Source organism: Ranitomeya variabilis, chromosome 6, assembly GCF_051348905.1.
Source record: "Ranitomeya variabilis isolate aRanVar5 chromosome 6, aRanVar5.hap1, whole genome shotgun sequence".
Lineage (NCBI taxonomy): Eukaryota > Metazoa > Chordata > Amphibia > Anura > Dendrobatidae > Ranitomeya > Ranitomeya variabilis.
Genome location: NC_135237.1, coordinates 170,877,728 through 170,905,424, shown reverse-complemented (window position 1 = coordinate 170,905,424; position 27,697 = coordinate 170,877,728). Strand labels below are relative to the sequence as shown.

At 42.3% G+C, this 27,697-nt stretch overlaps 1 protein-coding gene across 2 annotated transcripts in view; it reads left to right on the top strand.

Annotated features, from left to right (window-relative positions):
- Positions 1-27,697, top strand: part of ELMO1 (engulfment and cell motility 1) — a 522,734-nt gene that overhangs the window by 63,301 nt on the left and 431,736 nt on the right. The window lies entirely within an intron of this gene.

The following is a 27,697-nucleotide window of genomic DNA, read 5'->3' as shown; positions in this document are numbered from 1 at the left end:
CCAAGACACTCGGAGAGCTGCTCAGCTCCCAGCATGTTCTCTCATCAGTAGCCAGGACCCATGAGTGGCAAGTTTGCTTATAACAGGGTCCCACCTGAAGACTTAGTTTTTTGTTACAGACTCAAACAGATTTATCAAAAAGTGCACTAATAACTTCACATTCATAAGTATAGCACATTGGCCAACAGTGCAGTTTATATAACATATATATTTTACATTATACTGGTATAGCTCAGTGAGTGCAGCTGCACCTTTTCTGTATGTTGGCTAAATGCTTTAGTTATGTCTGTTAAATATTGCACATTTACAGTGTACTAGAGCACAATGAATGCGGAAGTTTTAATTGAAGTCATGTTTCTGTAGAGCCACTGAAAAATCTGCGTTACCATACAAGAAACAGGATGTGACTTCTCACAGGGAAGTGCTAACGAAGCTTAGTTAACATGCCACCATTTGGTTCTCTGGCTTTATTGACTTGGTGCTCACTACATAAGGCCTTTTCTTTATAATAATTGGTGCTCTCAAAGTTTTACTTAGGTTCCATTTTATTTTGTAGCTATTGTTTTCTAGGACTAATTAAGTTCTGTAGCTATAATCCTATATGGAAAATATTTGTTAATGTTCAAAGTGAATTCTCACCTTCATATACATGATATTGACAGAGTATTGGGCTACACTTCTTACTTGTTGATTTCAGGTCATTAAGTCCCATTACCCCAGAGGTGTAAAATCCAGCCCTGCACCATGCCGTCTGCTTTTATACATCTGAGAAAGAATAGGTCATTCTAAAGAGCCCCCTGAATGTGAGCCTGGTCCTATAACAGGATGTGGCTGGTGTAACATGTCAGTTCATTACGTTTATTCTCTCCTAAATGTCCCATGATCAGCTGTGAGTGATATTAGTGAAAAGTAGAAGCTCTTTTGAAGCACAGCAATTCATCCATGAAATGGCAGATCATGTAGAGCTACAGAGCAGGTGTTGAGGTAAATAGTGCATAGAAGTCACCAATTCTCTGCTGTCTCAAATATCAGAACTCCAAAGTTTCATGGCATGGGTTTCTAAACGTGAGTAGCTACATGCAACCTTACATTACCAAGCATGGTGCCAAGCGCTGGATGACATGTTGTGAAGCCGCCGCTGGACACTGGAGGAGTGGAAACATGTTCTGTGGATTACTGTAAAGCTAAAGGTGTAATGTTTAGGTGTCCTAATACTTTTGTAATAATATTTGCAGGTGTAAAAGCTGTGTTTTTCAGAGCACCAAACTCCTTGTATACACATGCATTTAAAAGGAGTCTGTAAACTTAGGGTACTGTCTCACAGTGGCACTTTTGTCGCTACGACGGTACGATCCGTGACGTTCCAGCGATATCCATACGATATCGCAGTGTCTGACACGCAGCAGCGATCAGGGACCCTGCTGAGAATCGTACGTCGTAGCAGATCGTTTGGAACTTTCTTTCGTCGCTGGATCTCACGCTGACATCGCTGGATCGTTGTGTGTGACAGCGATCCAGCGATGCGTTCGCTTGTAACCAGGGTAAACATCGGGTTACTAAGCGCAGGGCCGCGCTTAGTAACCCGATGTTTACCGTGGTTACCAGCGTAAAAGTAAAAAAAAAAAAAACGTACATACTCACATTCCGGTGTCCTTCAGGTCCCTTGCCGTCTGCTTCCCGCTCTGACTGACTCCCGGCCGGAAAGTAAGAGCAGATCACAGCGGTGACGTCACCGCTGTGATCTGCTTTCACTTTACGGCGGCACTCAGAGCGGGAAGCAGACGGCAAGGGACCACTCAACGATCGTTGGAAAGTTGCAGAGTGTGACAGTACCCTTAAACTGACAGAAGACCAACAAAACTACCTGTGCCAAGTAGTATGAATACAATGCTGGAGACGCAAGATATCACGCAAAGAAATAGGTGCTATAGAAAATCTCATATTACCTTATTAGTATAAAGATAGGAATAGCAACAATACTTTCAAAGGCAGAGTGACTCTGAAGGGCTTGCAACGACAAAACCAGGTAAATTGCTATAACTCTACAATCTAGTAATATGTACTGTCATGGCCAAAAGTTTTGAGAATGACACCAAAATTATATTTTCACATGATCTGCTGCCCTCTGGTTTTTATTTGTGTTTGTCTGATGTTTATATCACATACAGAAATATAATTGCAATCATATTATGATGAGTACCAATAGGTTATATTGACAGTTAGAATGAGTTAATGCAGCAAGTCAATATTTGCAGTGTTGACCCTTCTTCTTCAAGACCTCTGCATTTCTCCCTGGCATGCTCTCAATCAACTTCTGGACCAAATCCTGACTGATAGCAGTCCATTCTTGCATAATCAATGCTTGCATTTTGCCAGAATTTGTTGGTTTTTGTTTGTCCACCCATCTCTTGATGATTGACCACAAGTTCTCAATGGGATTAAGATCTGGGGAGTTTCCAGGCCATGGACCCAAAATCTCTATGTTTTGTTCCATGAGCCATTTAGTTATCACCTTTGCTTTATGGCAAGGTGCTCCATCATGCTGGAAAAGGCATTGTTGGGCGCCAAACTGCTCTTGGACGGTTGGGAGAAGTTGCTCTTGGAGGACATTCTGGTACCATTCTTTATTCATGGCTGTGTTTTTAGGCAAGACTGTGAGTGAGCCGATTCCCTTGGCTGAGAAGCAACCCCACACATGAATGGTTTCAGGATACAGTTGGCATGAGACAAGACTGGTGGTAGCGCTCACCTCTTCTTCTCCGAATAAGCTGTTTTCCAGATGTCCCAAACAATCGAAAAGGGGATTCTTCAGAGAAAATGACTTTGCCCCAGTCCTCAGCAGTCCACTCCCTGTACCTTTTGCAGAATATCAGTCGGTCCCTGATGTTTTTTCTGGAGAGAAGTGGCTTCTTTGCTGCCCTCCTTGAAACTAGGCCTTGCTCAAAGTGTCTCCGCCTCACAGTGCGTGCAGAAGCACTCACACCAGCCTGCTGCCATTCCTGAGCAAGCTCGGCACTGCTGGTAGTCCGATCCCGCAGCTGAAACAGTTTTAAGATACGGTCCTGGCGCTTGCTGGTCTTTATTGGGCGCCCTGGAGCCTTTTTGACAACAATGGAAGCTCTCTCCTTGAAGTTCTTGATGATGCGATAGATTGTTGACTGAGGTGCAATCTTTGTAGCTGCGATACTCTTCCCTGTTAGGCCATTTTTGTGCAGTGCAATGATGGCTGCACTTGTTTCTTTAGAGATAACCATGGTTAACTGAAGAGAAACAATGATACCAAGCACCAGCCTCCTTTTAAAGTGTCTAGTGATGTCATTCTTACTTAGTCATGACTGATTGATTGCCAGCCCTGTCCTCATCAACACCCACACCTGTGTTAATGGATCAGTCACTAAAACGATGTTAGCTGCTCCTTTTAAGGCAGGACTGCAATGATGTTGAAATGTGTTTTGGGGGTTAAAGTTCATGTTCTGGGCAAATATTGACTTTGCAAGTACAGTAATTGCTGTTAAGCTGATCACTCTGACATTCAGGAGTATATGCAAATTGCTATTAGAAAAAATGAAGCAGTAGACTTCGGAAAAATTAATATTTGTCTCATTCTCAAAATTTTTGTCCATGACTGTATAGTGGCCAGTTTCAATAGATGACATAGCGTAGGACCAAAATTCATAATCCATAGCAACCTTGTAAATAAAATAAATGCATGTACAGGTATCATCCTACAGCTGTAAAGTCCAAATGTGCTTCTATTATTAATCACAGTGGAGATACGATAACTTACATAATGTAATGACTGAGGAGCCTGGTTTGCGATGTCATCCTGGCACTCCAATGCGCGTCTCTCCCTCGCTTTATCAAGGGGTGAGATGTAGGAGACTGTCTGGTTGTCCGCCTCCAGTACGCCTATACACCAGAATATGATGTAGTTCAGAATGCTTTGCTCTGCCAGCACCATAATAGTGTAAGGCCCCGTCGGCTCATACGTCCGAATCCCAATTTGCTAGGGGAATTGGATTTAGATGTGAGCAACAAACGTGCAAAAAAGTGCAATGTGAAAGCCCCCTAAGAGGTGAGCACAACTTAATGAATTTGGTGCATTGTATCGGTGGCGTGCACCTCGCCAGAAATGCTTCTCCACTCAGTTACTGGCGTAACATTTCTGTTTCAAGAAACACCAGAACATTAGCTGAATTTAATGGCCTGATGTACACACTCCATCCCCTGGCTTCTCCCAAGTACCACACATTTTGGCCGAGCTGCTTCAAACTGATATGAAGACTCTAAAAATAACTAAAGCTTTGCAAATACGTTGCACAAAAATGTTGCGACTATTTTATTGATTGAGGCCTCCAGCATCTCCTCCCAGTCCTCCTCCTGAATGTCTGGAATCCATGTTTGCTGACAGTAGATAGATGTATAGAGTGGAGATAAGACCTTGTGGTCGTTGTGATTTAAAGTATGCCGATCAGTGGGAGAGAAGATATCTGCGTGCCTGTACCTATGTGGGATTGGATCGCTGACCTAAGGGTACCGTCACACATTGAAATTTCCATCGCTACGACGTTACGATTCGTGACGTTCTAGCGATATCGTTACGATATCGCTGTGTCTGACACGCTACTGCGATCAGACACCCTGCTGAGAATCGTACGTCGTAGCAGATCGTTTGGAACTTTCTTTCGTCGCTTGATCACCCGCTGACATCGCTGGATCGTTGTGTGTGACAGCGATCCAGCGATGTCTTCGCTTGTAACCAGGGTAAACATCGGGTAACTAAGCGCAGGGCCGCGCTTAGTAACCCGATGTTTACCCTGGTTACAAGCGTAAACGTAAAAAAACAAACCGTACATACTCACCCGTCGGTGTCCTTCAGGTCCCTTGCCGTCTGCTTCCTGCTCTGAGTGCCGGCCGGAAAGTGAGAGCAGATCACAGCGGTGCTGCGCTCTGCTCTCACTGTACGGCTGCACTCAGAGCAGGAAGCAGACGGCAAGGGACCTGAAGGACACCGACGGGTGAGTATGTACTGTTTGTTTTTTTACGTTTACGCTGGTAACCAGGGTAAACATCGGGTTACTAAGCGCGGCCCTGCGCTTAGTTACCCGATGTTTACCCTGGTTACCCGGGGACTTCGGCATCGCTCCAGCGCCGTGATTGCAACGTGTGACCGCAGTCTACGACGCTGGAGCGATGCTTATACGACGCTGCAACGTCACGAATCGTGCCGTCGCAGCGATGAAAATTTCAATGTGTGACGGTACCCTAAGTTGTAGGTACCTGAAGAATTTGAGCTCTTGGGACTGCGTACTGAGTCTGTATCTGTTCAAAAGACAATAGAATATTTTGGTTATATAAGTCTTTTACTTTCAATACATTTCTGGAGCTCCAGAAAGCAGAGGAGGGATGTTCTTGTAGAGAAGGGAAGTATGTGTCGTGCCAGAGTGGCATCTCTGCCACAACCTCCGTGAAATCAACTACTTTTTTAGCTTGTCTCCAGATTGTGTGGGCAAGCTTAAGGAGTGGTAACATCCTAGGAATGTTTGGTTTATCTGTCTCCAGAAATCCCAATAAGGGTATGTATCCACTTTCAGGATTGCATCAGGATTTGGTCAGGATTTTACGCAGGTAAAATCCTGACCAAATCTGCACCTGAGGTCACTGGCAGGTCACCTGCGTTGTTCTTGCGTGTTTTGCTCATTGTAAGGACATGCTGCGTTCCGAAAAGACGCGCCGCCTGTCCGTTTCCGCGGGTCTGCCACATGCGTCTTTTAATGCATAGTGGAGACGGGATTTCATGAAATCCCCTCCACTATGCTGTAACATCTGGACGCTGCGGTTCTACGCAGCGTCAAACACGCAGCGTTTCCCTTAACAGTTCGTCCCTGCTGCTTGTGCCAAGTGATTCTCTTAGGCAGAGGAGTGCCTTAGCTTTCTTTGCAAGCAGTTCTTCCTTCAGGCAAGCCAGCACTGTCAGTCACATGTAAGAGAGGGGGGTGGATGCAAAAGCCGTGGGTAGAGGTGGTGCTCTGACCCTCTCTGCCATGCCAAGGGTGCAATATGTACTGGCCCTTTCACTTCTATAGCTATAAGACTTGATCAGAATCACATTTCTTTCTGTGGTTCTTTTAGCAGCTATATTTTGTCAGACAATATCATGGAAAATGGGTCCAGCAGCCTTAATAAATTTGGACTGTCGTATTTTGGTTTGAGGCACTGTATGGTGGGTGCATTTCTACTGTCAGTGGCATTTTCATCAAAATGCAGCATCGGTTTGATATGGGCTTATATCTGGTGTTTTTCTAAATAGGTCTGTAAAAAAAATGAAAAAAGAAACATACAAATATTTGTTTGTTAGCGTTTTTTTAATGTATTTTAAAATGCAGAACATAAATCCTGTGCGACAATGGCCTATAAGCAACTCGCATGCCCGTGTCCTACATCCAGAATGACTACTGAATCCATTCTAGGAGGAAATGGGCAAATAAAATGTAACTTAGAAATCAGGCTTCCTGGATAGGTTTTGTGACATTTCCTATACATTGTTGTAGCTCTGCAAGGACCTACCCACTAGCAAAGCATTGCTTCTCTATCCAACATGCAACAGGATTTCCTGACCATTACTCGTCTTGTTTTTTCTACGGCTCATTTTTAAAGCTCTGTGCACAATGGAATCACATTTAGCTTAGCTCAAATAGAAAATATAGGGTGCGGCTTGTATTTTTAACATCAGATTGTCACATTGTGCGCCAAACGACAGAATAATTGCTACTGTGAGCAAAAGACTGGTGAAATATAAAGAATTATGGGTTTCATATTGAAGCATAGATGAAAGTGTACAGATAACAGGGCACAGCTGCATGTTATGTCTTTTCTAGTCTACTATAAAAAGGAATGTATCTGTGTGTTGTAATATTTAGACAGTGTAATGGAATGAAGAGCACTACACCTCTCTTTGGGGTCTTGTAGGGTAACAAAACTGAGGCCGGGGTATTTCTGCATAGAAATACATGTAGCCGCACACTCCGGTCCCGAGTGCCGGCGGCTGTGTTGGGTATTGGTGCGAGAGAGTCATAATTTTTATTGCACTAATTATTGTATTATCGCTAAATTTGTTATGACTGTTGTATATGAACTTTTGAATTGTAAAGCGCTGCGGTATATGTTGGCGCCATATAAATATTATTATTATTAGTATGTAAATATGTACAAAAGCAACAAAAAAAGTAGGGTACTGGGATGACTTTTGCACTTTTTTTTTATTAGAATGTGTCAAGTACCCTATGTTTTTTTACATGTATTACTACTATTTAATTACTTACTGCAAGCTATTCAATGTATAGGTTGTGTTCGTCTCGTGGCTGCAGTGTGGGCGAGCACTTGCCCATTCCACTTGTATCGGCAGCTTTGCTCCATAATAAATAAATTGCTATAGATTTACAAAAAAATCCACAGGATCTTGGTGCATATGTATTGGCAATTTCATTAGATGGGTTGCAAAGGATAAAATTTGTAATGAGAATATAATGATTTCGGCAAAAGAATAAACATGCCATTATCTCACCACTGATTATTTCTTACTATGTGTAGAAGGGTCTGTAATTTCATCATTATCTAGAAGACGCCTGCTTTCTGCTGGTAGATATACTAATGTATAACTAGTGTCGTGCTTCATTCGTGCCTAATACTTATGACATTTAACCTAATTTATGTAATCCTTAGTGCTGGTAGGTACATTATATTCAGATTGTGTTACAAGATGGCAAACCATTATGTGCTAGTAAGAAATTTGGCTTCATATGAGTAAATTTGCGCTTCTTAGGCTAGTTTCACATTTGCGTTTAAAAACGCAGCATTTAAAACGCAAACGCAGGTGGTGAAAAAAACGCATGTAAACGCGTGCAAACGCTGCGTTTTTTAGACGCATGCGTTTTCTCATGCGGTAAAAAAACGCGACGTTTTGACGCGTTTACATGCGTTTTTTCCTGCATTTGCGTTTTTGAAACGCATGCTGAGAAGTGTGTGACAGCTGCCAATAATCAAAATCATCTAGAAAACCCACTATAAATAGAAATAGCTAGGGTTGGGGTTGGGGTTAGGGTTAGGGGTAGGGTTAGGGTTTGGATCCCTTTATCTCCTTGATGGGTTAGGGGTAGGGTTAGGGGTAGGGTTAGGGTTAGGGTTTGGATCCCTTTATCACCTTGATGGGTTAGGGGTAGGGTTAGGGTTAGGGGTAGGGTTTGGATCCCTTTATCACCTTGATGGGTTAGGGGTAGGGTTAGGGTTTGGATCCCTTTATCACCTTGATGGGTTAGGGTTAGGGGTAGGGTTAGGGTTAGGGGTAGGGTTAGAGTTTGGATCCCTTTATCACCTTGATGGGTTAGGGGTAGGGTTAGGGTTAGGGGTAGGGTTAGGGTTTGGATCCCTTTATCACCTTGATGGGTTAGGGGTAGGGGTAGGGTTAGGGTTTGGATCCCTTTATCACCTTGATGGTGGGGGGTGGCTTATCAGTGTGTATTCTTGTTTTTTTATATTGAAATGCATGCGTTTAAAACGCAACCAAACGCATGTGCTTAAAAACGCATGCGTTTACATAGACAGCAATACGTTTTTTTGCCGCAAAAAAAGCATGCGTTTTTTTGCGGCAAAAAAACGCCTCTAGAAATTACTACATGTTGCATTTCTGCAACCAAACGCAAGCATAGAAACGACGCATGCGTCGTCAAACGCGGCAAAACGCATACAAAAAAACGTATGCGTTTTTGTTAAATATAGGAAAAAAAACGCATGCGTTTTTTTGCGCTAAAACGCAGCGGCAAAAAAGCAAATGTGAAACCAGCCTTAATTTATGACATTTGGTGCATCTCAATCCAGCAGGCTTTCTGATCAAGAATGGTGTATGCAATGCCAATCTTGATTCATTCCTCCCACTGTGGAGGCATCTTCAGCAGAAAAAATTCTTACAGATAACAGCATTCAATTTTATACGATGCAACATGTGAAAGTTTTTTTGGGTGGTTCAGAAACTGCAAGGTTGTAAATTAAGGCTTCTTTCACACTTCTGTCTTCCAAATCTGCACAGGATCCGTCAAGACGTTGAATTGAATGATCCTGTGCAGATTGTGGAAAATGTGTGCACTGGGCCCGTCTTTCTGACGGACCCGTCGAGCCTATGTGCAACTGTTGTGTATGCGTCTTCGCAGCGGTTTTCCAGGTTAAAAAAATAAATAAATTACAGTATTCTCACCTACCGGCGTTCCCGTGCAGCGATGCTCCCGGCAGCTAGCGCTCCTAGTAATACATTGCAAAATATCATTATACATTACATTATACAATACATTATATCTTGTTATTATTGATGCTGCAAAAGAGAAAGAAAGCAAGCGAGAGAGAATTTCCCTGACGGGAAATTCTTCCACGCATGCTCTCTTTGAAAAGATGGGATCCGTTGCTGGATTCCTGCTTTTCACAGGCAGCGACGCTGACCGATTTTCCGACGTGCAGAAAAACCGTTACACTGAACGTTTTCTCTGCCCGACGGACCGTTTTTTTAATGCAGGATCCAGTGAAAGACGGATGAAACGGATGGCCGTCCGTCACAATCTGTCGCTAATACAAGTCTATGGGAAAATGCAGGATCCTGCATTCTCAAAAAACGACGGATTGTGACGGGAGCAGAAAGACAGAAGTGTGAAAGAGGCCTAAGGCCTAAATATACTTATTTATATTTGAATATTTGTAGACAAAAGCAGTAAGAAATTTTTGTCTTCGGAACCTTTATAAATGTTTATATTTTGAGTTTTTTTCCGTATGCTTTTTAATGTTTGCAATCTAACAGATAACTATTTTAATGCTTTGTATACTTCCTGCTTCCCTTGTATCTTTACATCTAATATGTGCAGACGGGCTCCAGAGCGCACCATTGGTGACATTCTAGAGTGTCTCTTTTCTAAATTCACTGTATCTGGGTGTGCAAGTTTATAGTTATTACATCATTAACCCCTTGTCGACATGGCGATTTTATATTTTTGTGCTTTAATTTTTTCCTCTCGTGCTTCGAGAAGCCATAACATTTTTTCATCTTCCGAGCGGTATGAGGGCTTGTTAATTACGGGATGATTTGTACTTTTGAATGACCCCATCCATTTTATCATGTGATGTACTGGAAAGAAAGAAAAAAAAAATCTTCAGTGCACTGAATCTGCAAAAAAAAAAGCGCAGTTCCATAATTCTTTTTTTTAATTATTATTTTTCACAGCATTCCTTTTGTATGGTAAAAATCACCTGGCAACTATGATTCTCCAGGTTAGAACAGCTATGATGATACAAGCATATTGTTATATTGTAATGCCACATCAGCGATTGCTGCCTCCATGGGCCCTTGTGGACAGGGAGTGTCTGTGTAAACTGGGCCTAGATGACCCTCCGTGTCCCCAGGGGAGTAGGAAACGTCACATTGGTGCAAGTGCGGAGACCATACCGCTTGATCCCTCTGACGTAATAGTGACGTCAGGCAGGGTTTAGAGGTACGAGTTTGTCACATGTGGTGGCAGCAGTGGGATTCTGCCTGATCTCTCTGGTGCCATCCTTCACAGTAGCCTTAGATGAATTCATTGAGAGGTGTAGTTTGTAAAATGGGGTCACATATAGGGGGTTTCTGCTGTTCTGTGACCTCAGGGGCTCTGCCAATGGGACATTGCACCCTCAAACCATTTCAGCAAAATTTGCACTCCAATATGGCGCTTCATCACTTCTGTGCCTCAAATTAGTTTTTGACCACGTATGGAGTATTAGCGTACTCAGGAGAAATTTCACAACAAATTATACTATTCATTGTCTCCTGTTATGAATTTTGAAAATTGATTCTTGGGGCCAAAGCAACATTCTAGTGGAAAAAAAGCAGGTTTTGCTTATTTTTTCTTGCGTTTGTTGCATGCTAGATTTGTCTCTTGTGCATGCTGATAGTTTAGTGCAAAAAAAATCTATCCTACAGAATCAGGTTTTGGCACAAAAACCGCAGCAAAACCTGATAACTGCATTTTTGCTGCAGATTTTCATCGTTTGTTCACCACCTATTCATGTCAGTGGGTGAAGAACGCTGAACAAATGCTGAAAGTGACCTGCTCTATTGTGCAAAAAGCCTTGCAAAGCACAAAATACTGATGACCTAAAAACCAAGCTGTGTACAGATATAGCTGGTACTGTAAAACTTGAATAAAAGCTGAAAATCTGCATAAAAACGCTGAAAACACGCCTAATGGGAACTTCCCCTAAGTGTACTTTTCAAAATTGGGGTCACTTGTGGGGGTTTCTGCTGGTTTGGCATGTCAGGAGCCCTTCAAATGTGACATGGCATTCGCCATCTATTCCAGCTAAAATTGCGCTAGATTTAATTTGGCGCTCCTTCCCTTCTGAGCCCTGCTGTGTGATGAAGCAGTAATTTTCCACCGCATGTGGGGTATCTGTATACTCAGGAGAAATTGCACATCAAATTGTACAGTTTATTTTCCTTTGTAACCCTTATGAAAACTGTACATTTGGCGTTAAAACAACATTTTAGTGGGAAAAAAGTGATTTTTTTTAAAATAAATTTTCACAGCTCAGCGTTATAAAATTCCGTGAAGCACCTCTCCACACATCTAGATGAATTCCTTGAGATAAATTCCACCGCACTGACAGCCCATCTACCAGGAGGAAGTGAACTTAATCCCTCCCGACAGCCTGTGGCCTTCAGTCATAACGTTCCTTCGTGTCCTCCCAGTAGCTGGGCCTTCAGAGTGGCACCCGCACAGATTAAGAATGCTAATAACCTGCAGATTAGCCACATATCTGCAGGTTAAATGCATTTTGTTTACATTACAGGTTCCCGTTAACTGTAACCTAAACCTTGAATATCACAAAAATGGAGACCAAAATGAAGATCAACATTAGTGGCTCAAGCCCACTGGCAATGTGCCATCCCACTCCTCGTATACTCATGTTCCTGGTGGATGTTGACTAGTTTATTGAATAGTTTACGAAGTTCACATGCTTAGCTTTTCAATCATGGCTGTCTAATGGTTAGTGCCTCTTGTCTCTAAGACTTTTGCCTGTAATAATTTAATCCTCCATTCCCTCTACTTGGTATTAAACACAGACGTATGGAAACTAGCTGTCAAAAGCCATGTTCAGGGTTGTATTGGAACCACTGGGGACCAATAGTTTATCTCTGTTTTTTTGTGACTTCGAATCTAATGGTTTAACACAAGTGCCTTGTTATTATTGACTGGAGTGTCTATAATAGTAAAGCAACCCTTCAGGCATTAAACAGTTCAGCATCATATTTAAACTTTCCAATGGTTTCATGCCTGAGTTCCTGCGGTCTAATAGTTTTAGTGCTGTGTCTATGGCCATCTTTAGTCTAGCATTTAGACTGGGGTTACACAAAAACTCCATATTTACATCATAATTTGTGACCTTTTTGTTGTATTTTTTCCTTTCCTAGGAAGTGGGTTGAGCTTACGGAAGTGGGATGAGTGAGGGTCAGCATATGCTCCAACAAGTTTTACTAGGATTTGGGCCAGAACACAATGTAAATTTGATTTTTTTTTAACATGTCCAAGCCAAGAGATGTACTTAATTTTTTAATGGCCGTGCATCTCTTATTAAATTAGGCTCGTCGTACTCCAGCATGCTTTTTAATTTCTCCCATTGACTTCATCGGCTGTCTTAAATGGCACCCTGTGTTGCATGCAATGGCAGTATTGTAGAGCGCAAGTGTAGACCAGTAGTGAAAATGTTAACTTGTGCTACAAGAACAAGTCTCAAGTAGTAACAGTCTTAATAGTAGATTTTTGAATGTAAACTTCAGGAATGGTGCCTTGTTTATTAGGTGTAATTGTTTCCAGTCTATTTACTTGAACATTGACATTTTAAAAGTAATGAAAGCGAAGCACAATTAATTCAGCTAGTATGCTTGGTTGCAGGGTTAAGTTTTGCAAGAAGTTCTAAGAAAAGAAATTGCTCCAAGAGACAGTAATTATGCAATTAATGAGATCGGAAATGGGAATTGTACACAACAAAGCAGTAGAGTAGTAAGAAATTTTAGGCTGCCACAAAGTTTTTCAGCACTGTCTATACTCCTACAGTGAATATACACAGCTCAAAAAAATAAAGGGAACACTAAAATCCCACATCCTAGATATCACTGAATGAAATATTCCAGTTGTAAATCTTTATTCATTACATAGTGGAATGTGTTGAGAACCAATCATTTTAGCTATCATTCTGTCCCCTTAACTGCTTGGTTAATGAGTCGCTGAACAAATTATTACATAGTCAATTGTGCTCATTAAGGTGCATTGACTAACTAAACTAGGTACATCTCAATGCACCATTTAGCTGTCAGCCTTGTCTTGTTCTTTACTGCTGCCGTCTTATCAGTTTCCTGTGTAACTAGATGCTACTTAAAGATTAACAAACGTTCTTTGCATTTTTCATATTTGGCAGGATCTCCAGCGATCTGCTTGCAACTAAAGTTTAGTTACTCTATAAAGTGTTGGTCTTCAGCAGGGCACAGTTCTCCTGTTTCCCAGCCTCCTGCTTGCAGATGGATGGTGTGCTCCTCACTGACCCGTAAGGAGCATTGGTATTGTTGCCTCCCTGGCCCAAACTGTGCTCTCTGCTGTGCTGAGAAAAGGAGGTAGCTATTTAGGAGCCCAGTGACGCTGAATCTGTCCGGATCCAGAAATTCAGCCAGATCAAGACAGTTTCAGAACTGCACCTGCATTCTCTATTGCGAAGAGCTTGTAAGCACCCACTCCTTGCCTAAGAAACCAGCCACCAGTGATACACTGCAGAGGTGGCCAGTAACTTGGGGGACAAGCATTTTAAGAGGTACTGATTAAAGAGGTGAATGGCAAAGTTGATTTAATTTTATTTATTGAGGTTATATTTAATCTGCTTTGGCTTAGGCTACTTTCACACATCAGGTTTTTTGCATCAGGCGCAATCCGGCGAATGTTGGAAAAAACGGATCCGGCGCAGATTGTGAAAAACTGATGCAACAGATCCGTTTTTCAACGGATCCGACTAGCATATCCAGATAATTGGATAAAAAAATTTGGAGCATGCTCAGTTTAAAAAAACGGAATCCGGTGCCGGAATCCGTCATTTTCCAGATCCGGCACCTTCTAGCAAACAGCCGGAAGTGCCGGAGACAAAAAATGTTGCTATGGACATTTTATCCAGAAACCGGAAACGGCAGATTTGCTGGATCCAGCAAAAACCGAACGAAACGCAATGTCATCCGGCGCAATCTGGCACTAATACAAGTCTATGGGAAAAAAAAACGGATCCGGCGGCAACATTCGCCGGATTCTTTTTTTTTTTTTAATTTAGTCGCATTGAGCCTGACAGAGAAAACTTGATGTGTGAAAGTAGTCTCCATTTAAGCTTTTGTTAGGTTTAATCCCTTCACAACCTTGGACGTATAGGTACGTTTAAAGTCATGCCCTTCCCCCTCCCCTGTTTGCTGTTTCCAGCGGGCTCTGACGATGAGCCCGCAACTTTTTCGGCACGTGTCAGCTGATATCACTGATTTGACTCTTGATCCACCCGTGACTGTTAACATGCTAAACGTCGCTGTAAATCTCTGACAGCAGCATTTATCGGAAGTGCCGCCAGTAATGTGATTTAAAGCGGAGTGCCATATTCTTCTCCTCTTGGGGACTATACAGCTCACTTTGCACACTACCCTGATCAGGGAAATAGCTCCATACAATCAGCATCTATCTCCATGACTAAGGAATTACCAACGACATATTGAAACGTCACTCAAATATAGTCGCTTTAGAATTTTCTCCTGCTCTTTACCTGTTTCTATTTTTCTGTTCCCACAAACTGTGAATACATATTATTTTTTGGCATCACCACAAAAATACAGAGTGCAGTGAATTTTCATTTATTGGACTAAGGGTCATTTGGCCCGTTACACCATTACCTTGGCATACTACAGAGTGCAGGCCACTACCTTTACTACTGCTCATGGCAAATAAGCATTGTAGCACAAGCGATCACCTACAATCTACACTCACCGGCCACTTTATTAGGTACACCATGCTAGTAACGGGTTGGACCCCCTTTTGCCTTCAGAACTGCCTCAATTCTTCGTGGCATAGATTCAACAAGGTGCTGGAAGCATTCCTCAGAGATTTTGGTCCATATTGACATGATGGCATCACACAGTTGCCGCAGATTTGTCGGCTGCACATCCCAAAGATGCTCCATACAAGGCAGGATGGATCCATGCTTTCATGTTGTTTACGCCAAATTCTGACCCTACCATCCGAATGTCGCAGCAGAAATCGAGACTCATCAGACCAAGCAACGTTTTTCCAATCTTCTACTGTCCAATTTCGATGAGCTTGTACAAATTGTAGCCTCAGTTTCCTGTTCTTAGCTGAAAGGAGTGGTACCCGGTGTGGTCTTCTGCTGCTGTAGCCCATCTGCCTCAAAGTTCGACGCACTGTGCGTTCAGAGATGCTCTTAGGCCTACCTTGGTTGTAACGGGTGGCGATTTGAGTCACTGTTGCCTTTCTATCAGCTCGAACCAGTCTGCCCATTCTCCTCTGACCTCTGGCATCAACAAGGCATTTCCGCCCACAGAACTGCCGCTCACTGGATTTTTTTTCTTTTTCGGACCATTCTCTGTAAACCCTAGAGATGGTTGTGCGTGAAAATCCCAGTAGATCAGCAGTTTCTGAAATACTCAGACCAGCCCTTCTGGCACCAACAACCATGCCACGTTCAAAGGCACTCAAATCACCTTTCTTCCCCATACTGATGCTCGGTTTGAACTGCAGGAGATTGTCTTGACCATGTCTACATGCCTAAATGCACTGAGTTGCCGCCATGTGATTGGCTGATTAGAAATTAAGTGTTAACAAGAAGTTGGACAGGTGTACCTAATAAAGTGGCCAGTGAGTGTAGTCTCCCATGGAAAAAATAAAATAATATAAAAGTTTAAATCACCCCCCATTCACCCCATTCAAAATAAATCAATAAAAAAGTGCACATATTTGGTATCACCACTTTTAGAATTGCCTGCTCTATCAACATATAAAAAGAATTAATCTGATTGGTAAACGGCGTAACGAGAAAAAAAAATCAAAACACCCAAATTATCTTTTTTTCGTCCATGCAACATTGCATTAAAATGAAATAATGGGAGATTAAGAGGATGTATCTGTACCAAAATGGTTTCAATAAAAAAGTCACCTTGGCTTGCAAAAAAATAAGACCTCACCCAGCCCCAGATCACGAAAAATGGAGACGCTACAAGTCTCGGAAAATGGCAACTTTTCTTGTTTTTTTTAATGACAAACTTTGGATTTTTTTTCATCACTTACATAAAAGGCGAACCTATACATGTTTTGCATATACAAACTCGTAATGACCCAGAGAATCATAATGACAAGTCAGTTTTAGCTGTTAGTAAACATGGTAAAAAAAAATAAATTGTGGAATTGCACTTTTTTTTGCAATTGCACCGCACTTTGAATTTTTTCCTCTGTTTTCCAGTTCAGTATATGATAAAACCAATGGTGAAGTTCAAAATGAAAACTCATACTGCAAAAAACAAGCCCTCACATGGTCATGTTGATGGGAAAACTAAAAAAGTTACGGCTCTGGGAAGAAGGGGAGCAAAAAAAACAAAATGGAAGAACCCAAGGGATTAATGATCGAGAAGACACAATGTAACACATAAACGTTGGTAGGTAGGCAGAGCTATGTTCACAATTACCACCACTTGCCATTGGCCAATCATATAGCTGAGTTATATAAATAATTGAAAACCTAACAAAGTAATACAAATAAATATATATATAAAATAACAAAAAAATTGAATTTAAAATCAATAGCTCAGAGATATAGCTTAAATGAAATCATGTGGCAATTTTATCTACATAATTCAATAAAATACCTAAGGCTATGTGCGCACATTGCGGATTTGCTTGCAGAAATTTCTGCAAGGTTTCTGCATCTCTTGGCAGAAAAGCGTAGTGGAAAATTTTTTTTTATGCGTTTTTGAAGCTTTATGTTACGTTTTTCATGCGGTTTTGTATGCGTTTTTGTAAGCTAAATAAACATATATTATTACAAAAAAAACTGTATATACTCGAGTATAAGCCAACCTGAGTATGAGCCGAGGCACCTAATTTTGGCACGGAAAACTGGGTGAGCTTATTGACTCGAGTATAAGCCGGGCATGCATTGTTCCCTCATCCCTGTCCTGGTATGCGTGGCTCCCCCTGTAGCTGTCCTAGTTTTTGTGGCTCCCCCCGTAGCTCTCTTGGCATGCGTGGCTCCCCCCGTGCTGTCCTGGTATGCATGGCTCCCCCCATAGCTGTCCTGGTATGAGTGGCTCACCCCCTCCCGTCCTTGTATGCATGCTTCCTGTTACAAAATAAAACAAAAGCAAGCAAACATCCTACTCATCCTCCAGCTTGCCCCACAGAACCTCGTTTCGGCGCCAGCAGCTCTTCTTGTGCTGAGCAATCACGTGGCACCGCTCATTAAGGTAATGAATATTCCCTCCACGCCTATGGGAGTGGAGACACGTGCATATTCATTACATTAATGAGCGGTGCTACGTGATCCCTCAGCACAGGAAGAGCTGCTGTAAGCCGGAACCAACAAGATGCTGCGAGGGCACGCTGGAGGGTGAGTAGGATGTCTTCTGGAAGCCTGCGGCTGTCACTGTGCGCACTATAAGAGAAATTAATATATTTCTCTTTAGCTGTGGGCACAGGCTTTAGCCACAGCCACCGGCTCCTGCCTCTGTGACCCGCTGCTCTGCCGCTTCCCCGCCCCCGTCAGCTTTCTGGGACAATTGACTTGTGGGGGGGCTTTTCAGCACAAAAAAAGTGCTGAAAAACTCGGCTTATACACGAGTGTATATGGTAAAAAGAATTGTGATGTAATTTCCTTGTTCAACCTCTTCAGCCACATACCCTCATTAATATTAAATAAAGACATGCACACAGTTACCAGCCTATGTAAGAGCATTAACATAATTAACCTACATATGCTGTAACAAATAGCAACTGTGGCTGCGTCCCCACGATTAGTAACCTGCAGCGCTTTGGAGGCAGCACATGTCCACTCCATCCAAAGCGCTGCCGGCTTTTGAACGCAGGTGATTCCACATGTTTTCATTGAACCGTGCGGAATCACCGTGCCCTATACATTGGACAGGTGATACTGAGCCTCTCTGCAAGATAAATAGACATGCTGTGGTGTGGAAAGACGCACCGTATATCCGTTTCCGCAGGGAAGCAGCGGGTGCCGGTGCCGGTGTCAGGTGATATCAAGCCCACAGGTTAGTAATGGGGAGGCATCTATAAGACACCTATCCATTACTAATCCTATAGTTACATGGTAAATAAAAACACAGCCAGAATAAAGTCCTTTGAAATAATCACACAGAATCCTTTATTAAATTTAAATTAACCATACTTACTGAACACCTAATCCCAGACGCCCTCGTCTCCTGCAAACAATCAAAAAATAATAAACCAGCATATATTACTATCCTGTCCGACGTAGTCCGGTACGTGTGGTGACAGTTTTCTCACGTACCGGAGACACTGACACATGTACACCCATTCAAATGAATGGGTCAATGCACGTCAACGTGTTTTCACAGACCGTGTGTCTGTGTGTAAAACACACTGGCATGTCCGTTTTTGAGTGACAGCACGGATCACACAGACCCATACAAGTCAATGGGTCCGTGTAAACACGTACTGCACACGGATGGCGTCCGTGTGCCATCTGTGTGCATTTTTAAAGTCATAGGGTTAAAATTGAAACAAATCGTTTCAATACACGGACACGTACACACAGACAGCACACGGATGCCACACGGATGGTACACATGGATAGCACACAGATGTGACACACCTACACAGATATCTCCAGTACCGTTTTTTCCGGTACCGGAAATATCAGGACATGTGAAACCGGTGAAATAGTGTGTCCTACGGTGATCTCACGTGTAGAACGGTCACATCTCCCGCTCTACTCGGCCTCCGCAATACACTGACTGGAGGGAATCGCTCCCACAGTGCATCTGTTACACCCACAGGGCGTGGGGATGTATAGTGAACTCACTAGACCACTGATGGTGCAGCGGTAGCTGTATACCCGATACACAAGAGACAGGAGAATGAACTTCCAAAAACCAAAAATATTTATTTAAAGGAAGCTAAACAAAATGGAGAGATGCCTGAGGGAAGAACCCTCTGGACCACGACACTGAACCACGTAGTGGAGCACCGGGCAAAGTATACCCCTATTCAGGGATTTGCCCGTCACAACATCAGGTGGCCTAAATGCTGTGATACCCGGACCAAAGGGGACGATCCGTGCAGACCATATAAACAAGACAGTGGAATACCGGCTCTGTCAGTGGAGAGAATCCCGGAAGCTCTGTAATCCTGGAAAGGCTGATTCAGACAGCAGCGATATCTGGATGGTTCCATGAGGAGGGGCTTGTTCAGCCTAGATTGGAAACCGGAGTGTCCAGAAGGATCCAGGATAGGGAACTGCCTGCAGAGGATTCTGAGGAGACAGAGGTATTCGTATAATGCAAGTAACAGACTTCAGTTTGCAGAGCGCAGCAGAGTGTGGCCTGAGCAGGAGGCCACGATCCTAAAGAATGAACACGTTGCCCAGGCACCTCCCTTAAGGGGAGGATGCCTTTTATGCACAGAACATCACAGCACAGACAACCCTAAAAGAGAACAGGTGCCCTGCTGCTTTAAGTATGTGTAGGAAGCGGGGCACTCCTCCTAAGGGCTTGTTTCCATTTGCGAGAAACACGTCCGTATCTTGCATGTGGAAACCAAGCTGTGGTGCCGGCACTCCAGAGCGGAGCGTGTGGCCGCATAGGAACACACCGTTCCAAAGTGCTGGCGCCACAGCTTGGTTTCCACATGCGAGATACAGACGTGTTTCTCACAAATGGAAACAAGCCCTAAGAGCATTTCCAGGAGACCTACCAAGGTGATGCAAGTTCCTAGCAGAGAAAGGAGCCGCTGATCATTTGGAGCCATGGACAGGGTGAGCAGTATCAGTTGAGCTGCGTGATAGGCGCCGGTCTCACTGCACAGCGTAGACAGGACCTGCGGCTGATGGCATGACATAATCACTGCTCCACCGTAAGAGTTCATGAGCTCCGGTGCTCTCACGACATCGCTGTGTGAGAACTTTCCCACACAACGGTGCCGTAAGTGAGAGCACTGGAGCTGATCAGCTGATGAACTTTGGTGATCCCTCACTGCGGCTCAGTGATACACTGAAAGGAGGTAATTTCTCACGCAGTGTATCGGCGGCGGCCGGGTGAGATCGCCGTGGGACACTCAATATTAAATTGACTACAGCGGAAAGGTGAATATATGTTGTTTTGATTGTTTGCAGGAGACGCGGGCATTGGGGATTAGGAATTCGGTGAGTATGTATTGTGTATGTGATTATGTATGTAATTATGTAAATGTTTTGATTGAACACAGGCACTGAATGATGAGACTATTCTTCCATCATTGGCTCATGTTGTCTCTGTCATATGTGACAAAAGATGTAGCCGGATGGGAGTAGTAGTCCCATCAGACAACGCCCAGGTACACACTTCGCATGGAGACACAGACAGACACAGACAGAAACATACACATATTCTCCGCCCACTCACAGAGACACGCACACATATTGTGCGCCCATAGACAGACACATGCACATATTCTCCGTCCACACACAGACATATGCACTTATTCTCCGCCCACATACATCCGCAAAAAGAATTGACATGCTGCGGAAAATAAAACGCTGCAAGAAAGGACAGTAATTTCCGGATTATGTGCACATTTCAGGAATGTCATTGATTAAGATTGGTTAAGGAATCCATTGTGTTTTTGGAGCATTTCCCCGAGGAAAAATAGGCTGCGGAAACGCTATGAATCCAATCGTGTGCACATAGCCTAAAAAAGAAAACATTCCCAAAAATATATTTTACAGTACAAGTGCTTCTCTCTAAATTAGAATATCATCAAAAAGTTGATTTATTTCAGTTCTTCAATACAAAAAGTGATACTCATATATTATATAGAGTCATTACAAACAGTGATCTATTTCAAGTGCCTATTTCTGTTAATGTTGATGATTATGGCTTGCAGCCAATGAAAACTCAAAAGTTATTATCTAAGTAAATTAGAATAATTAACAAAAAACACCTGCAAAGGCTTCCTAAGCTTTTAAAAAGATCTTAGTCTGTTTCAGTCGGCTCCTCAATCATGGGGAAGACTGGTGACTTGACAGATGTTCAGAAGGCAGTCATTGACACACTCCACAAGGAGGGTAAGCCACAAAAGGTCATTGCTAAAGAAGCTGGCTGTTCACTGTGCTGTATCCAAGCATATTAATGGAAAGTTGAGTGGAAAAAGTGTGGTAGAAAATGGTGCACAAGTAACTGGGATAACCGCAACCTTGCAAGAATTAAGAAAAGACCATTCAAAAATTTGGGGGAGATTCACAAGTAGTGGACTGCTGCTGGAGTCATTGCTTCAAGAGCCACCACACACAGACGTATCCAGGACATGAGCTACAGGTGGTGCATTCCTTGTGTCAAACCACTCATGACCAATAGACAACGCCAGAAGCGACTTACCTGGGTCAAGGAGAAAAAGAACTGGATTGTTGCACAGTGGTCCAAGGTGTTGTTTTCAGTTGAAAGTAAATTTTTAATTTCATTTGGAAATCAAGGTCCCAGAGTCTGGAGGAATAGTGGAGAGGCACACAATCCAAGCTGCTTGAGGTCTAGTGTGAAGTTTGCACCATCAGTGATGGTTTGGGGAGCCATGTCATCTACTGGTGTAGGTCCACTGTGTTTTATCAAGACCAAAGTCAGCGTAGCTGTCTACCAGGAAATTGTAGAGCACTTCATGCTTCCCTCTGCCGACAAGCTTTTTGGAAATGGAAATTTCATTCTCCAGCAGGACTAGGCACCTGTCCACACTGCCAAAAGTACTAATACTGTGTTTAAAAACAATAGTATCATTGTGCTTGATTGGCCAGAAAACTCGCCTGACCTTAACCCCATAGAGAATCTATGAGATATTGTCAAGAGAAAGGTGAGAGACACCAGACCCAACAATGCAGACGATCTGAAGGCTACTATCAAAGCAACCTGGGCTTCCATAACATCTCAGCAGTGCCACAGGCTGATCGCCTCCATGCCACGCAGAATTCATGCAGTAATTGATGCAAAAGGAGCCCTGACCAAGTATGGAGTGCATTTACTGAACATATGTCAGTAGGCCAACATTTCTGATTTTAAAATAATTTTTCAAGCTGGTGTTATAAAGTATTCTAATTTACTGAGATAATGACTTTTGGGCTTTCATTGGCTGTAAGCCAGAATCATCAACATTAACAGAAATAAACACTTGAAATAGATCACTCTGTTTGTAATGACTCTTTATAATATGAGTTTCACTTTTTGTATTGAAGAACTGAAATTCATTTTTTAATGATATTTTAATTTAGTGAGAAGCACTTGTATTTAGGTAGGTAATTCACATTACGTTGTCATATCAATTATATTGTCATATCAAGAGCAGGGCTGTGGAGTCGGTAAGCCAAAGCTCCCACTCAGACTCTGACTCCTCAGTTTCCCTGACTGCGACTCCACAACTCTGACTCAGACCCCACAGCACTGGTCACTACTGAGCATGTAAATAAAGTGCAGCACAAATTCATCTAAACTACGGTGAAAGCCGAGATCCTTAGATCAGGAACAGAACAAACATTTATAGGACATTTCATAACTTTCCCAAATTATTATGAAAACATTTACAGCACATCCTGCACTAAACTACTGTACCCAATTTATTTTATATTTTAACAGTCGGCAAAGCACTGATTCATTAGCATGGAAGGACTTTTTGAGAGTAGATTCCCTGATGCTAAGCGGCTGTGACGCTACTGGAACTGCTAGGAGTTAGAATAAATCCATTCTGGAAAACATTTTTTTATATTGTAATCTGCAATGCTGACAATGCAAGTAATATTATGTGGAGGAAATAAACCTGCTTTTTTATGGTAAATATTTTTGTATTTTTCAATACTTTGGATAGATACCAAAATGATGATTTACTTAAAACATCCAAAATAATTAATTTGACCTTTATGCTTAATGTTTCATCATATGCAGATCTGCACTAACTATGGCTAGAAATGCACAAATAGTTTTCCTGATCTGCGCAAGCACAAGCTGTGGGCAGGATACTTGGTGATGGTTTTCAATCTATTGTAAAAAGTTCTGTGGTAGAATGAGGATTTGTTGGCCATTTCTACTTGGACATTCCCCACCGAGTAAGAAGCATCATTGTTACCCTTTGACAGTTCTTGTGAATGCTCTACATTACTCTGCAATGAGTTGCATTTCTGAAATGCATTGCTAAGCGTAGAAAATAATGCCATGTCACCATAGATAAATGACCATTATATTGTTTTGCTGACCTTCATGAATCATAATAATAACAGGCCACGCTCCTTTATCAACCAGATATCAAGATTTATTTATCAGTTCTATGTTGCCTGCTTTATGATCGTAAATATCAGTATATGTGGTTGAAATTTTTGCCAACTTTCAGGGGTTTTCTTGTGTAGTTTGCAAATTGTCTCTTAAGAGAGGAAGAGGACAAGAACTATAGTGCCACCTATTGGAAGTAGCAATCCTAACAATCAATGTCGACCCATTAACGAGCCTTGTCACATAACTTAGGATAAGAGCCAAACCAGATCTTGTGCAAATTGAGATCTGGTTTGGCTCTTATCCTAAGTCATGTGACAAGGCTCGTTAAAGGGTCGACATTGACTGTTAGGATTGCTACTTCCAATAGGTGGCATTAGAGTTCTAGTCCTCATCCTCTCTGAAGAGACAATTTGCATATTTCCCAGAGGAGCATTGCGGCTTTAAGTCTCCTGATCTCGACTTGCTTAACATGTCACTTTCTGCCAAGAGAAACAATACTTTTTGGATCTTGTGTAGTTTATAATATTTAACTTGTACGGCACTGTGTGAAGTGCGTTCCCTCAGAGTGCCGTACATGTATGGTGTGACAATTGGGTAGGCTCAGTTCGAGCCTCGGCACGATCAAAATTGTGTGTCAGCGCTATGTGAGAGCTGACACCCTACAGCAACACCCATGATCGGTGCTAGTACCGATTGCGGACATTTTGCAAAAATGTTGATATTTTCACAATTAAATGCAATAATTTTTTTCCCTAAATTTACCACTAATATAAACTACAATGTGTTACGAAAAAATAGTCTCAGAATCACTAGGATCCATTGAAGTGTTCCAGAGATATTACCCCATAAAGTGATTCTGGTCAGAATTGTAAAATTTGCCCTGGTCAGGAAGGTGAAAATGGGCTTCAGGGAGAAGGGGTTAAGATTAAGAACATACTGTAAGAAGATTTAAAAAGTTTTATGACCAGATTTGGGGGATTCTTAAGTGGTTAACAGAGCAGGAACATGTCAAAGAAATGTTCCTTGTGGGTACTTGTGGGTTTGAACAGTCAGCAGTATGGTTTATTATGTCACACTTGGATACAATATTACTCTTTGCTTTGTTGGCAGAAATCTATTTCCAATGATAGATATTTCATTTGCTTATTACAGCTTCATTAATAGTCAGGCAAATTAACATTACCCAAGCACTTACAGCTTCAAAGGAATGTTAATGCTTTATTGTTTAGAGCCTTTCAAGTTGTAAATAACTATAACACTGTGGAGGGTGATAAACCATAACACTGGGAAATTAACTCTGTCTTTGGACCAGCAAAGTAAAATAATTTTCTATAAATGGTTTGTAAATGTTGTTAATAAATCAGCTCACACAGTCACTACCTACAGGTGTACTAACATTTACTGCATGTATATGTATGCATACATACGTGTGTGTATGTGGAATGTGTAATACATATATTTTTATATATTATATACATACACTGCTCAAAAAACTAAAGGTAACACTTAACACAATGTAACTCCAAGTCGATCGCACTTCTGTGATATCAACCTGCCCAGTTATGAAGCAACAGCGATTTGTGAATCAATTTCTCCTGTTGTGCAAATGCAAGAGAATAGGTAGAAATGATATGCAATTACCAAGACAACCCCTATAAAGGAATAATTCTGCAGGGGGTGACCATAGACCATTTCTCTGTTCTCATCCTTTTTGGCTGTTGTTTTGGTCACTTTTGCATTTTGTCTCTGCTTTCACCCTTCGAGGTACTGTACAGTAGTATAAGGCAGTGTCTGCAACCCATAGAAGTTGGTCAGGTAGTGCAGCTCATCCAGGATGGCACATCAATGCGAGCTGTGGCAAGATGGGTAGCTGCGTCTGTTGCACGGTATCCAGAGCATGGAGCAGATACCAGGAGACATTCCAGTACACCAGAAGACGTGAAGTGACCCGTAGGAGGGCAGTAACCCAACAGCAGGATCGCTACCTCCTTTGCAAGGAGGAACAGGAGGAGCAGTGTCAGATCCCTGCAAAATGACCTACAGCAGACCACTAACATTCATGTGTCTGTTTCTGACAGTTTGAGCAGACTCCATGAGGGAGGTATGAAGGCCCGATGCCCACAATTTGGTGTTATGCTTACAGCCCAACATCATACAGGGAGATTGGCATTTGCCAGAGAACACCAAGATTATCAGATTAGACATTGGCGCCCTGTGCTCTTAACGGATGAGAGCAGGTTCACACAGCACATGTGACAGATGTGAGATTCTAGAGACAGTATTGAGACTGTTCTCCTGCCTGCAATATCCTCCAGCATGACCAGTTTGGCAGTGGGTCAGTAATACTGTGGTGAGGTATTTCTTTGGAGGGTCGCACAGCCTTCCATGTGCTACCCAGAGGTACCCTGACTACCATTCAGACCTGAATCCAATCGAGCACATCTGGGACATCGTCTCGTCCCACCCACCAATGCCTCATTGCACCACAGACAGCCCATGAGTTGACAGATGCTTTAATCTATGTCTGGGAGGAGATCCCTCAGGAGAACATTTGCCGCCTCATCGAGATCATGCCCAGGCATTGTAGGTAGGTTAAACTGGTACGTGGAGGCCACACACTGCTGAGCATCATTTCCGTGTCTTGAGGCATTTCCACTGAAGTTGGATCAGCCTGTAATTTGATTTTCCACTTTGATTTTGAGTAATTCCAGATCCAGACCTCAGTGGGATATTAGTTTTTGAATTACATTGATAAATTTTATGTTTAATTGTTCTCAACGCATTCCACATTCGAGGTTGTGGTATTATAGTGTTCCCTTTACTTTTTTGAGCTGTGTGTGTAATAAAATAAAAATATGTATTTGTGTATAATGGGTTACATGACATAACATGTCGATATATTTGATGACTATGTACTCGTATATATATGAGAGGCATAGCAATAGATTCATAATTGAATCAGCATTGGTATATACACTATGTTCCAAATTATGATGCAAATGATATTTTTCTCGGATTTTCCTAAATGGTCGGTCCAAATGACAGTCAGTCTAATAAAAGTCATAACCCTTTAGAGTATACATCAAATTTTATTGAAGAAACCTCCCACTGATAACAGTATAATCTCCAAAATGAATAAAACCTCAAAATGCACTGTTCCAAATTATTAGGCACAGTAGAATTTCTAGACATTTGATATGTTTTAAAGAACTGAAAATGCTCATTTGTGGAATTTGTAGCATTAGGAGGTCACAGTCACTGAACAAAAAAAGCTATTTAACTCCAAAACATCCTAACAGGCCAAGTTACATGTTAACATAGGAACCTTTCTATGGTATCACCTTCACAATTCTTGCATCCATTGAACTTGTGAGTTTTTGGAGAGTTTCTGCTTGTATTTCTTTGCATGAAGTCAGAATAGCCTCCCAGAGCTGCTGTTTTGATGTGAACTGCCTCCCACCCTCATAGATCTTTTGCTTGATGATACTCCAAAGGTTCTCTATAGGGTTGAGGTCAGGGGAAGATGGTGGCCACACCATGAGTTTATCTCCTTTTATGCCCATAGCAGCCAATGACTCAGAGGTATTCTTTGCAGCATGAGATGGTGCATTGTCATGCATGAAGATGATTTTCTCCTCAAGGCACGTTTCTGCTTTTTATACCATGGAAGAAAGTTGTTAGTCAGAAACTCTATATACTTTGCAGAGATCATTTTCACATCTTCAGGAACTTTAAAGGGCCCTACCAGCTGTTTCCCCATGATTCCGTCCCAAAACATGACTCCTCCACCTCCTTGCTGACGTTGCAGCCTTGTTGGGACATGGTGGCCATCCACCAATCATCCACTACTGTATCCATCTGGACCATCCAGGGTTGCTCGACATTCATCAGTAAACAAGACTGTTTGAAAATTATTCTTTATGTATGTCTGGGCCCACTACAACCGTTTCTGCTTGTGAACACTGGTTAGGGGTGGCCGAATAGTAGGTTTATGAACCAAAGCAAGCCTTTGAAGGATCCTGCACCTTGAGGTTCGAGGGACTCCAGAGGCATCGGCGGCTTCAAATATCTGTTTGCTGGTTTGTAATGGCTTTTTAGCAGCTGTTTTTTTTATCCGATGAACTT